The following is a 13,714-nucleotide window of genomic DNA, read 5'->3' on the forward strand; positions in this document are numbered from 1 at the left end:
TTCACCGTGTGGGATGTACATACCTACGGAAATGATTTCTGGGATTCACTGTCTGGGATGTACATACCTACGGAAATGATTTCTAGGATTCACCGTGTGGGATGTACATACCTACGAAAATGATTTATGGGATTCACCATGTGGGATGTACATACCTACGGAAATGATTGGGTTTCCATGCCTCGTCCGATCGCACACGACCCCAGCCTAAGTCCCAGGAGGGCCTATCCCCGACGATTTCTGGGTCGTGTGGGAAGGACCCCCCTATCGCCCACACTCACTTGGCGATGGTTCCAAATGCCGTCGTGGAAAGGGGTTTTAAACCATTTGTTTAGGACGTCGTTGTACCAGTGCCGCCACTAGTGGAATCTACGGCCCCCGGGTCTATTATTTATCATATTTTCCTTCAAGGTCTATTTTTATTCGCTTTTATTTTCAGATCTATTATTCCAAGAACCCAAAAATACCTTACTGTAATTTTTTTGTGTTTCCGTGAGATCTATTTATCCAATCTACTACAAACCAATCTATCTTTTACCCAGGAGGGATTGACAACCCCTCTTACATTTTGGGTTGCAAGTATTTGTTCCTTGTGTGCATGTACCGTTTACATAGTGTTGCTTGGTTCTCCTACTGGTTCAATAACCTTGGTCTCATCACTAAGGTAAATACCTACCGTAGATGTGCTGCATCATCCCTTCCTCTTTGCGGAAATACCGATGTAGTGCAAGCCACATCAAAAGGAATTTCTGGCACCATTTCCGGGAAGGATTAAGTCAAGATAGTCTCCCGACAACTCGCCAATTCCTGGCGTCGTTGCCGGGGAGACATCATCAACATCTATCAGGTTCCTAATCACAAATCTCGTATCCTTGCAATTTACATTATTTTCCATTTGCTTCTCATTTTCATCTCCCCACTTCTAAAAAATTTGTCGTTTTATTCGCCCTCTTTTTCGTTCGTCGTTTTCTCGTTAGATCTACTTTTGTGTACAATCTTGTTTGCATAGTCACGATGACTCAAGAGAACACCAAGTTGTGTGATTTTCCAATACCAGCAATAATGATTTTATTAGCACCCCGATTTCTCCTCCTGCCACTAGTGCGGAATCTTGTGATATTAATGCCACTTTGTTGAATCTTGTTATGAAAGATCAGTTTTCCGATATTCCTAATGAGGATGCCGCATCCCATCTAAACACGTTCGTAGAATTATGCGATATGCAAAAGAAAAAATATGTGGACAATGATATTGTGAAGTTGAAATTATTCCTGTTTTCTTTGCGAGATCGTGCAAAAATTTGGTTTCCTTCTTTGCTTCGCAATAGTATCGATTGTTGGGACAAGTGCAAAGACGCTTTTACTACTAAGTATTTTCCACCCGCGAAAATTATTTCCCTTAGGACACAAATCATGATTTTTAAGCAACTTAAGCATGAACATGTTGCACAATCTTGGGAAAGAATGAAATGGATGCTAAGAAATTGTCCTACTCATGGTTTAAATCTTTGGATGATCATACAATTTTTTTATACAGGATTGAATTTTGTCTCTAGAAATCTTTTAGATTCCGCCGCGGGTGGTACTTTTATGGAGATTACTTTGGGTGAATCTACTATATTGCTTGATAATATTATGGAAAATTATTCACAATGGCATACTGAGAGAGCACCTACTAGTAAAAAGGTTAATTCGGTTGAAGAAATTAGTACTTTGAGTGAAAAAGTTGATGCTCTTATGAAATTGGTTGCTAATAAAAGTGCTCCTATTGATCTTAATGATGTGCCTTTGTCTACTTTGATTAAGCAAAATAGTGATCCCATATATGTGAATTTTGTCTCGTGAAACCATTTCAATAAAAATGCTTATAGAGGTAATTTTAATCCTAGGCCTTTTCCTGGAAATTCTTCTAATAATTATGGTAATTCCTATGGTAATCCTTCCTATAATAATAATAGGAACACCTCTGATCTTGAGAATAATATTAAAGAATTTATCAATGCTCAAAAGAATTTTAATACTACGATAGAAGAAAAGTTGAGTAAGATTTGATGACATGTCTAGAAGCATTGATGGAATTTCTCATGATGTAGAAAATCTCAAGTTGACAATTTTTGTGCCTAAGGTTGAGGAATCAATTAAATCTTTATATGTTTCTATCATTTTATGGATGAAAGTAAGAAAAGAACTGCCATGCTTAGAGCTAAAAGAGAATTTTTAGAAAATGTGTTTTCTAGTGATTGCTTTCATAAAAATGCTGAAGATCTTAAAATGATTGGTGTTTCTTCTATTGATTCCTTGTTTAGTTAAATTAAGATTGATGATAAAGGAAATGTAGAAGAGTCAACTTTAGCTACAAGGCGTCCCGATAATTCGAAGGGTGAACATCTTAATAAAAAATGATAAAAGTGGGTTTGGAGAGGTCACAACTTTAACTAGTGATGTGCCCACTCTTTTGGATTACAAAGACTTTAATTATGATAACAGTTCTTTGATTGATTGTATTTATTTGTTGCAATCCATGATTAATTCAGCCCATGCTTATGAAAAAATAAAGCTTTTACTAAACATATCATAGATGCCATGATGAAAGCTTTGGAAGAGAAGTTGGAATTAGAGATCTCAATTCCTAGAAAATTACATGATGAATGGGAACCCACCATTGAAGTCAAGATTAAAAATTGTGTGTGCTTTGCTTTATGTGATTTGGGTGCTAGTGTTTCTACAATTCTGAAATCTTTATGTGATGTGCTTGGTATTACCAATATTGAAGAGTGTTCTTTAAATTTGCACTTGGAGGATTCTACTATTCAAAAGCCTTTGGGAATAATTAATGATGTTCTTATAATTGCAAATAGGAATTATGTGCCCACAAATTTTATTGTTCTTGATAGTGATTGCAATCCGTCTTGTCCCATCATACTTGGTAGACCATTTTTACGTACTATTGGTGACGTGATTGATATGAAAGAAGGCAATATTAAATTTCAATTTCCACTAAGAAAGGGAATGACACACTTCCCTAGAACAAGAATTAAGACACCATATGAATCAATCATGAGGGCACCTTCTGGATCTAGAACTAAAGATGACAATACTCAGATCTTTGCATTATGCCTAGCTAGGGGATAAAATGATAGCGATTGTTGGGAGGCAACCCAATGAATAAAATTTATTTTTGTTTTTTCTGTTCTTGAGTGTTTGCACAATTATGCTACTGTTATGATTGTGTTTTGTGTTTTAATTAGTGTTTGTGCCAAGCAAAGCCATTGGGGTCATGTTGGTTGATAGTTGATTTGATCTTGTTGAAAAACAGAAACCTTTGAGCCTAGTAAAACAATTTTAGTTAATCAAAGAAGGGCGATAAAATCCTATTTATTGTACACGAGATTGATATACAAATTTCCTACGTCGTCCTATTTTTTCTGAATTTTTGGAGTTATAGAACTGTTCTGTTTTTAACGGATTCTGCTTTCTTTGTGTTGTGTGCTTATTTTGATGAATCTATGGTTGGTATTGGAGGGTACACTACAAAAAAAGACACATCCGTGACATTTTGGGCCGAACGAATTTTTTTCTGTCATGCTTATGACACTTCTATGACGATAATTGTGACAAAACCCGGTATCATCATAGATGTGGTGGGCTCCTACTTCTATGACAAAAAATGGGCTTTTCGTCCTGGGCGGGCCGGAGACGCAACTGCATGACATTCTTTGGGCCGTCCATGTCGGAAAATACCGTGGTAGAAGCGAGGGCGGGGAAAATATCGGGGAGTTCCCGGTTATGGTGGGTGGTCGGGGGCCGAGCTATGCGCATTTCTCTTGTACACGTACGCGCGTGGGTGCGAGGCGTTGGGCTCTAACTAAACCCGAGCAAGGCGTTCGCCTAACTAAACCCGAGCGATTGCACTGCAGGCTACGCGTTACTGAACCTGAGCGATCGATTGATGGCTCTGAACTGAACCCGATCGAGTGATTCCTTCGCTACTGCTGCTAACTGAAGTCGTTCAATGCTGCCTCTGGATGAACAGTGAGCGTTGTTGGGGGTTTGGATGAACAGTTCCCGGTGGGGGGTTGGATGAACAGGACCCCGTGGTAGTAGAGGCCGTTGCCGCTGGATGAACAGGACCCCAACGAGCCGGTTGGGGGTGGATGAACATGATCCCGTGGAGGGCTGGATGAACAGGACCTCGTGGGGGGTTGGTTGAATAGTAGCCCGTGGAGGGGTGGTTGAACAAGACCCCGTGGAGAGGGCTGGTTGAACAGTAGCCGGTGGAGGCTGGATGAACAGGAGCCCATGGATGAACAGTCGCTGGTGGAGGCTGGAGGAGGTTGACGGTGGATGAACGGTAGCCCGTGGAGGCTGGAGGAGGTCGACGGTGGAGATGAACAGTATCCTGTGGAGTCCCGTTTTGCAGTACGTCACACCCTCCTGATGAACAGGACCCCCGTTTCGACCGTAGTGCTCCAACACAAGTCCATTTCCTCCGTTTTGCAGTACACCGGACCCCTCCCGATCAAAAGGACCCCGTTTCAACCATAGGAGGTCCAAGAGAAGCCCGTTTCCACCGTTTTGCGGTACAACAGACCCCTCCCGATGAATAGGATCCCGTTTCAACCGTGGCCGGTCTAACACAAGGCCGTTTCCTTCGGTCTGTGGTACACCAGGCCTTGTTTCAATTGGTTGTTCCGTACAAGCCAGTTGGCTCCTGATGAACACGGCGACGATGCAGTTTCTCTGTTCCAACCCAACCATGTACACGATCCCTGGCCGTACGTATGCGCAAGTGGCCGTATTTACTTTCTTGCACCCTGGCCGATGTACATACATGTACACGATATTAACGGGACTATGTGACATGCTACATGCGTGCCTCTACTACGACACGTGCCCTTCCTTACACAGCCACGGTTCATCGCTGCAGCCTGCAGACAGACCGGTCGACCAGTATGTACGTACACGTTCGCGACCAGAATGACAACATTGCGTACGCTTCGACTAGGTTGGTCCCGACTGTCAGGCACTTCCTTGCGTGCGAAGATGTAGTTGGTGGGGCCTAGAAGTCAGGGGGAAACATTTTTTCGTGAAATATGGTGGCCCGTCCGGTGGGTCCCTACTATCAGGTGGAGGAACCATTATTTTCCACATAATAAGGAGGCACTTCCTTGCTGCTGCCGTGGACCCAGCTGTCAGCCTCTCCATGTACAGTACTCTTCCAATGGAAGTCGTTCCTTGACCACATTGACCACGCCGCACCGAGAGCACCAGGGCGGTCGACGACGGCTAGGCCTAGGAAGGGGACAACACGGAGCTGGGGAAGACGTGGCAGTGGAAGCCCACGCAGAGAGGAGTACGAGGGTTCACTGGTTCGACTGCGCTGTGAGGCTGCCATCACCGCAGAATAACAGGGGTGCGAGTAGTAGGGGGCGGTGAGGCCTCCGCGACATCATAGCCGGCCACGGGAGGCAGGAGCACGCGGCACGACCGGCGCTGGTTTGGGCGGCTGGAGCAAGAAGACCAGAGGTTGAAGAAGCACTACGGCCGTTGGATGGACATCGTACGGTCACTAGAGCTAGAATCGTTCATATTGACTAAGTTGACAAAGCCCTTCGTCCCCGTCATCTTAGTAGGCCCACAAGTCAGCCTCCCACTATGGTGGGTCCCAGCTAGCAGGGGGTACTCATTTTTTGTGTGTAATAAGGAGGCACTTCCTTGCGTGCGAAGATATAGCTGGTGGGTCCAACCTGTCAGCGGGGGGAATGTTTTTTCGCGAAATACAGAGGCCCTTTCGGTGGGTCCTAACTATCAGATGGAGGAGTCATTATGTTGCGCGTAATAAGGAGGCATTTCCTTGTGTGCGGCCGTGGACCCAGCTGTCAGCCTCTCCACGTACTGTCCACTTCTGATGGATGTTGTTCATTGACCACGTTGCGCCGAGAGCACCAGAGTGGTGGATGACGGCGGGGCCTAGGAAGGGAACGACACAGAGACGGGGAAGAAGCAGCAGTGGATGCCCATGCTAAGGGGAGTACGAGCGCTGACTGGTCGGCTGCGGGGTGAGGCTGACATCGCCGGAAAATAACAGGATGTGCGGGTGGGTAGAGGGATGGCCTGGCGGTAGCACAGCCAGCCACGGGAGGAGGGAGCAGGCAGTCCCGCCTGTGTTGGTTTGGGTGGCTGGAGCAGGAAGCTTAGAGATTGAAGAAGTACGGCGGCCGCTGGATGGACATCCAGCAGTCACTGCTCTGTGTTGACTAATTTGACAAAGCCTTGCGTACGCGTCAAAAACATTTGAGGACAGCGTCATCATGAATCTAGTAGGCCAAGAAGTCAGCCTCCAAATCTATGAAAAACAGCATACAGCCCATTAGCCATTATTTTCAATAATTTAGAGCCCATTTGCTGATTCTTAAGGATATTTGAAGCTCATATTCTTTTTATTAGCATTACAGACCATATATTCTGGGCACTGCTAAAAATTCAATGAATTTTTTCATATTTCGGTGGGGTCCAAACTCTTTTAATCACGAAATTTCAAGTCACATTAAAAATAATTTTCAAAAAAATATATCAAAATAAATTTCAAAAAACAATTCTCCGCAAAAGAAATGAATGAAATATAAAATCTTAACTAGCAAGATGCCCGTGTGTTGCACGGAACATGAAGATGCATTTGTATGAGTAGTTTATCTTGTGGGAGAAAAGATGATATTTTAATGTAATTGCCAGTTGGGTTTGGTTTTTATAAGAGTGGAGAGTAGAGAAATCAAGAAAAAATGATATTTTAATGTAATTATCGGTTGGCTTTGGATTAAAAATTTACAAACCATTTCTTACAACTTATAGCCCATTTTCTGGGGAAGCCCATTTCTTACTACTTACATCCCTCCTCTTCTTGAAAGATTTGATGCACAGCAGGACTGAGAAAAGCAAGTAGGCCTCGATTTTGGTATTCTCCAAGAAAAGAGTTGTGCTAGCCATTTTCAGAAAGAAAAAAGGTATCAACTGGGCTCGTCATGTGCTTAAATAAAGAACAACGCTAACGCCCACACGTGTGGTGGAAGTCAAACCCGCCCACATGCCCTATATCACATAGACTGCGCCATGTCACCGCATGCATGCATGTGGGAATCTTTTTGGATTTTCAGTTTTTAAAATGTTTTATCTCTTAAATAAAAAATCCGATTAAAGATCCATTTTCACCGTTAAATCCCTCTCGACGGGATCTTCGAAACTAGATCTCATATCTATATATTTCGACGAATTTTTTGGGTTAAAAGTTGCCATGTCTATTGCACATGAATTGCCATGATGTTTATACTAAAGTTGCCATCATATGTTTCAGCTATTTTCTTCTACATTTAAAAGTAAATTTTGACATATTATAAAACGAGGAATTAAGAAACTAGACTTGCCATGAGCCATAAACTAAAATTGCCATGATACATGCACTTAAAATTGACATGATTCATACAAACAATATTTTTTATGATCAAAGTACTTGAATTCCCATCATCAAAAAACTAAAATTGCCATGCTCTACAAACTAAAATTACCACATGGCAACTTTAGTTTAAGCACTATGGCAACTACAGTGTAAACTTCATGCAACTTTTGGGCAAATTTTTTTTTGTCGAAACATATCAACATGGTGTCTAGTTTTGAAGATCTCGTCGAGACGGATTTAATGGTGCAAACGGATTTTTAAATCAATTTTTAATTAGGAGATAAAATATTTTTAAGCCGAAAACCAAAAAGATCCCTGCTGATGTTATCTGTTCATATGTGGTGAAATGACTGGTGATGGAGGCGTGTGGGTGATGTGCAAGATGCCACATGTGTGGGCATTAGTATTTCTGTAAATAAAAGCGCAAGCATGGGCTAGACGGGCCACAGCCCCCGCACAATGCGCAGTTGAGCTCCGTATATGAAACTAAAAAACAACTGGGCGAGCTGCTAGGTCCCTGGTGTTATCCGCTCGTTGTGTAATTTTCTCGTTTATTGACTACATTGACAATGGCGTCGGACCTAGTTGTCAAACAATTAGGAGGAAGTATTTTTTTGGCTTGTAATAACAAGGCACCTGCTTGCGTAATGCAATGACCCTGGTGGGTCCCTACTGTCAGCCTCTCCATGTACAGTCATCTCCTGATTCCTCTGGGTTGTTGACCATGTTGACAACGCTAGACGGCGGCGAGCACGACGAGTGAACCAAGGTGGAGAATGATGGCGAGGCCTCGGACTGCAACGAACAGTAGTCGTGGAAGATGCGGCAGTGTAGTGGCAGGGGGAGGGGAGTACAAGGGCAACAACATGCAACTCAAGCTTACAAATTGTACAAAAAGCCCAAGGATTAATTGTTCATCAAATTTTTAGAAAAAACCCAAATTGAACATGGCAGTAACATCTAAGCCAACCACTCTTTTTCGCAGTCACAAACAAATGGATCGTTCTGATCCATAAAATCAACATCCTGTGCAAAAAAATTATTTCAAGAGGACTACAACTTGTTGTAAATAGAAGCCGAGCACGTTTAGAAGCCCATTTGTTCACCTGAAACTTCTTTTTTTGCTGTTCAACGTGTCCGTCCGTGAGAAATCTCTTGCGGTAAAACTTAAGCCTCATGGACAATAGTTACCTCGCATTCAACAGGAAGAATGTGACAAAGCTTCTGTTGCCTGGTTGGATGCATATCCTTCCATCGTTATTGTCCTCAAATGAATGTCATGAGAACTGAGAAAATCCTAGTGCTTATTAGGCCACCAATTGGTTATACGTTTTTCTCCATTTGGTTGCAGTACCTAAGTAGACATGAAGATTTGAAAACAATTAAGGTCTGAAAAAAGAGTATGTCGAAAGAGCAACAGCTGAACGGTTAATTCTAGTACATTATATATGGTCTTTCAATGTGCATGAAATCATCACCTTTATATATAAATTCTCCATAGACCGAAAGCATCGCAGAAAGCCAATAATTATGTTCAGATCATAACTAAACATTCCGATATATAAGATCTTGACAGAATCCAGCAGCATTGATAGGCTATCCATGGGCGAACTCTTCATTGAGCATATAACACAATATTAGTACCCAAAGTGTACTCCAAGATGATATAAAACTTATGCGCACAAATGAAAAATGCAGCTTATGAATACAAACATGTAGATGATAATATACGGTACCTGAAAAAGTGAGGAGCCAAACACCAACTTGTTGTGATCATCAAACAGAGCACTAATTAGACCCAAGGTCTCCAGTTTGGGCGCAGAGACGACAGTTATTTGTGAAGGTTTATAACAATCATCAAGGAGCAGCCTTTGAAGTGAAGGGGCATCTTCGATGATGAGCTATTGTCCTTTAAAACAAAATCCAATGCTTTCCAGGTGAGGCGACTTTATTTGGAGATAACTGATAGGGATTTCTATTCCCAAAACAATCAGCAAGCACTCCAGGGCAGGGCAATTAGAGTGGAGGATGCTCTGCAGTGAGGCCTTCGACAGATAGACCACCACAAGCGAAAGTTTTTGTAGTAGTGGGAGGCGAACCATTTGTACCAGATCGTCTGGTAGATAGAACCGGGCGAAGGTGGCGGTGTGGAGAGAGAGGAGGAAAACCGCGAGATGGACAATAGTGGCGTGGGCATGTATTCTTGGTGTGTTCATGGTACGAAAGTTTCATGGTAATGGTAGAACTCAAACTGCTGGAGTTTTCCGAATTCAGGGGATGTGAGCCAAGCATCCACCATGCCGGGTATGGACAGCAGGTAGCGTGTCGGGATGCAGAGGCGTTGAACAGGACCCTGCTGGTGAGAGGAGACAATGGCTCTGGGGAGATCAAATTCAGGTAGGACAGATATCTGACGACGATCGAGATTGAGGGGCGCGGTGCGCCATAGAGGGCGCCACCGAGTTGAGAGGACTTGTGTGCGGCAGCAATCCTTGGTGGGGAGAAGCGACATGACCTCCTCAAGGATGACGTCCGGGAGATCGCTGATGCGGTCCACTAGAGATTCTACCAGTTCATCAGATTCGGATGGGGGGGGCTCACCGCTTCTCCCCGTGCTGCCTGGTGCGGGATCTACAACCGGCGTCACCACTGGCAAGAGCCTCATCTTCTTGGCGCGGGGGCCAACCGACTCCATTTTCCTTGTGGGCATCGTGCCGAGCTCACGGGTTTGAGTAGAGTAGCCAGAGAGCCTAGTGGTAGTGAGAGTGGGGAAGAAGGAGGGCTTTGGTTTTCTGTAGGAGTGGAAAAAGAGGAGCAGGTGTTTTCTGTATGAGTGAGGAAGAAGGTGAACAGGGTTTTTTCTGGACGAGTGAGGAAGATGGGGAGCGGGGGGAATTGGGGGGGGGGGCGACGGAAGCGGGAGAGTCCAGCGAGCTACAGTATAAGTGGAAACGAGGAGGAAGGAGGGTTTTTCTAGGATCACCCCCTCTTCAAGAAATATGGGCTTCTCCTCACAAAAACAAAAACAAAATGGGCTTTAAGATGGATATGCTTTTGTATCAGCCCGGTAGGCTGCCCGTGTTTCATACTAGAGGGCCTTAGCACTAGAGGCAGCCCATTAGAGACACTCTCCAGCTCTCCAGCTTATTGCCCATTCAAAAGAAAAAAAGAGACGCCTCCAGCTTAATTATGGCTTCTCATCTATAACATTTTTCAACTTGGCATCCACCAAATTAGAGGATGCGGTACTGGATGCGGACACTCACACTGGTCGCATAGAGCGGCAGAGTGAGGTGTCAAATAACAGGCCTACAATATACTTACTAGATTGTGAAGGTTCACAGGCTAGCATTCACATTAAACTAAGCTTCAGAAGATACGATATGCATACTAACATTTAGAAGAACAAAAGTTCAGCATGTTTATGCATCTCAATTATTCACCATACTATAACCAATACAAAGTTGTGAGAAGTTGTGGAAATAAAGAAAATCGGTCGATGCTTCTCTGAGCAAAGGGCCTCCCTGTGCAGGCATTAATTTCCTAGGCATGCTTGTTTCTTCTCAATGTTGCGAGCACTTTGAGCATGTTGGCAACTCCACAGCTAGCTAGCTGCCTCATCTTGCAATTGATGCTGACACATCACATGCGACAATAGAGATGACTCAACATGAGTCCATATTGTGCAGTTCCCCTGAAATCATCTTCATTGTCCTGAATCTGAAAAGATAGGAAAACAATAGCTAACTTAAACTATGTTGCAAAACAGTAGCACATATCAATAGCTCAGCATGACAAAACACGATCATCTGGACGAAGGGGATACTGACCCGCTTGAGGAAGATTATATATAATTTCATAAGTCCTTAGTTGATTTCCACCATCAGTTGTACTGCTTGTTTGCTCCTCCAAACATGACATGATCGTTCCGCACTGCAATCAGCAAGTCAACGTATGAATAAGCTTATTTCATCTTCCGGTGGTCATTGTACCTAGTTACGAATGTACGAATACCTGGAGCACCATGAGGTTAGCTGATAGTAGGTAGATGCAGCCATATAAATTTTGTGCGGTGCTACAAAAATTGAGGTTTGTATACCTTCCCATTATGAGAATTCTTCTTGAAGTTGGTAGAATGTGACGACTTGTTCTTTGCATCAAACTTGCCTTTCCCCTGAGATTTGTTCTTGTTGTTTTGGGGCTGGTTGGGCTGGAAGTTCTTCTCGTGTACCATGTGGGCACTAGAAGCTCCCTCAGCGACCCGAGCACGTGTGTATTTTGCTTTCGCCTTCTCTTCAAAATCAAGAGTGCTAATGAGATCCAAAACGGAAAACTCATGTCTCTTGTTTTTTAGAGAAGTAGCAAAATTGTTCCACGAAGGTGGAAGCTTGGCAATGATGGTCCCAGCAACAAATTTGTCCGGCAACTACCACTTAAAGTACTCAAGTTCCTTAGCGAGTGACTGTATCTCATGAGTCTACTGAACAACAAAGCGCACATCAGTCATCTTGTAGTCACATAATTGCTCCATGACGTACAACTCGTTGCCAGCGCCCGAGGCCCCAAACGTGGCCTCGAGCGTAGCCCACATGTCTTTGCCGCTGTCAAACAACATATATGAATCCACAATGGGCCAAGAACACTCAGCAGGGCGGCTTTGAAGAGGGTATCCATGTTCTCAAAATCTTCCTGCTGTGTAGGATTAAGATCGCCCTTAGGCTTACCCTTAGTGGCGTCATAGCAGTACATGATCTGAAACCAATATAATGCTCTTGCGCGCCACCTTTTATATTGCACCCCCTTAAAAGTAGGCGGCTTCAAAAGCGCAGCAAAACCACTTAGAGTAAATTTCCTATAATCAGGTTTTTGGATTGGATTGTTGAATATATGAGAAATTTATTATGAGATTTAATTCGAATCAATAGTAAATAGATCATGAAGACAATTGCAAAGATCAAAGTAATGTTGCGGACTAAACCAGGAGGACAGAATTGCATACTATACAGCGGGAGCAGAACCGCTAGGGTTGATGTTGTCACTCATGTCGTTGATGAAGAGGTTACCGAGGTCGGGGAAGAAGGTTGTCATTGAGGAAGTCGTCGCTGCTAGCAGTCACAGGAGTGTGCTCCCCAAAAACTTGATCGCCCCTCTCCGATACAGCATCACGAAAGGCGGGGTTCGGAGGACTGCTGTCCCTTCTCGCGGTGCATGCTGGAAGAAGGGATGGAGAAGAATTGCGTGGCGGCGCTAAGATCTGGAACGATGCGAAACCATATGATACAGCGGCGGCTAGGGTAGAGCCTGTCAGGTCGGTCGTGCGAGTAAGACCAAGTATAATAGTACTCCCTCCGTCTCGGTTTATAGGGCATGCATGTCTTTCTAGGTTGAGAATTTAACTAGCTATATATGTATTATATGTGATGAAAAATATATGTTTAGAAACTACATCCGCTTAAGAATCCAATTATACACTTTTGGTGACATATAACTCATATTTAGTTAGTCAAATGGATGATCTGGAACTACGCGCATGCCCTCTAAAAAATGAGACGGAGGGAGTAGGCCTTTGACCCAAACCCCACGTCCAAGTCAATAATAGCCCCACTATCCAAAAGAATCAGAAACGGTTGAGTAATTAAGGCGTCCTTTAATTATTAATTGATGACGTAATAAATTTTTCGACCAACAAAAATATAGACCACGTGCATAGCTTTTGTCCTTGGACAGGCTCATTCCCAAAGAGCGCGCGTGTAGGTTTCCTATTATCATGCTCATGCAAATGCTAGAATAGATCACATTATAAAGTGGTGCAACTCACACTCACTCACCTAGTAGCAGTATGGGACTAAACTTTAGTCCCACTCACACCACACTTAGAGCATGGTTAATAGTATAGCCAACATCCGGCTATATGAAGTTAACACATCATCTAGAACCAACCTAATAGCCTGCTAGTACAATAGTTAGTCCCTTTAGTATAATACTATATCATTAATAATGGCCCCACCTTTTGTCTCACAAAGTATGTTGGAGCTCCTGCTACAACCGGCTACAAGTTTACAACCCGCTTCTCTTCTCTCTCCTCTTCTCTCTCCTTCAACTAAGCACAAATACTATATTGAAATCCTTATAGCCTGCTTATGTCATCAAATTCTAGTACTTGCTCTAAAGTTACTCTCCACTATGTAATCTAAAATGTCGGGCGTGCAACGGGCGGTGCCCTCGGTCGGTGCATCGCTTCAACGGCGGAAGCAGTGAGAGATCG

This window comes from Triticum dicoccoides, chromosome 4A (genome assembly GCF_002162155.2).
Source record: "Triticum dicoccoides isolate Atlit2015 ecotype Zavitan chromosome 4A, WEW_v2.0, whole genome shotgun sequence".
NCBI lineage: Eukaryota > Viridiplantae > Streptophyta > Magnoliopsida > Poales > Poaceae > Triticum > Triticum dicoccoides.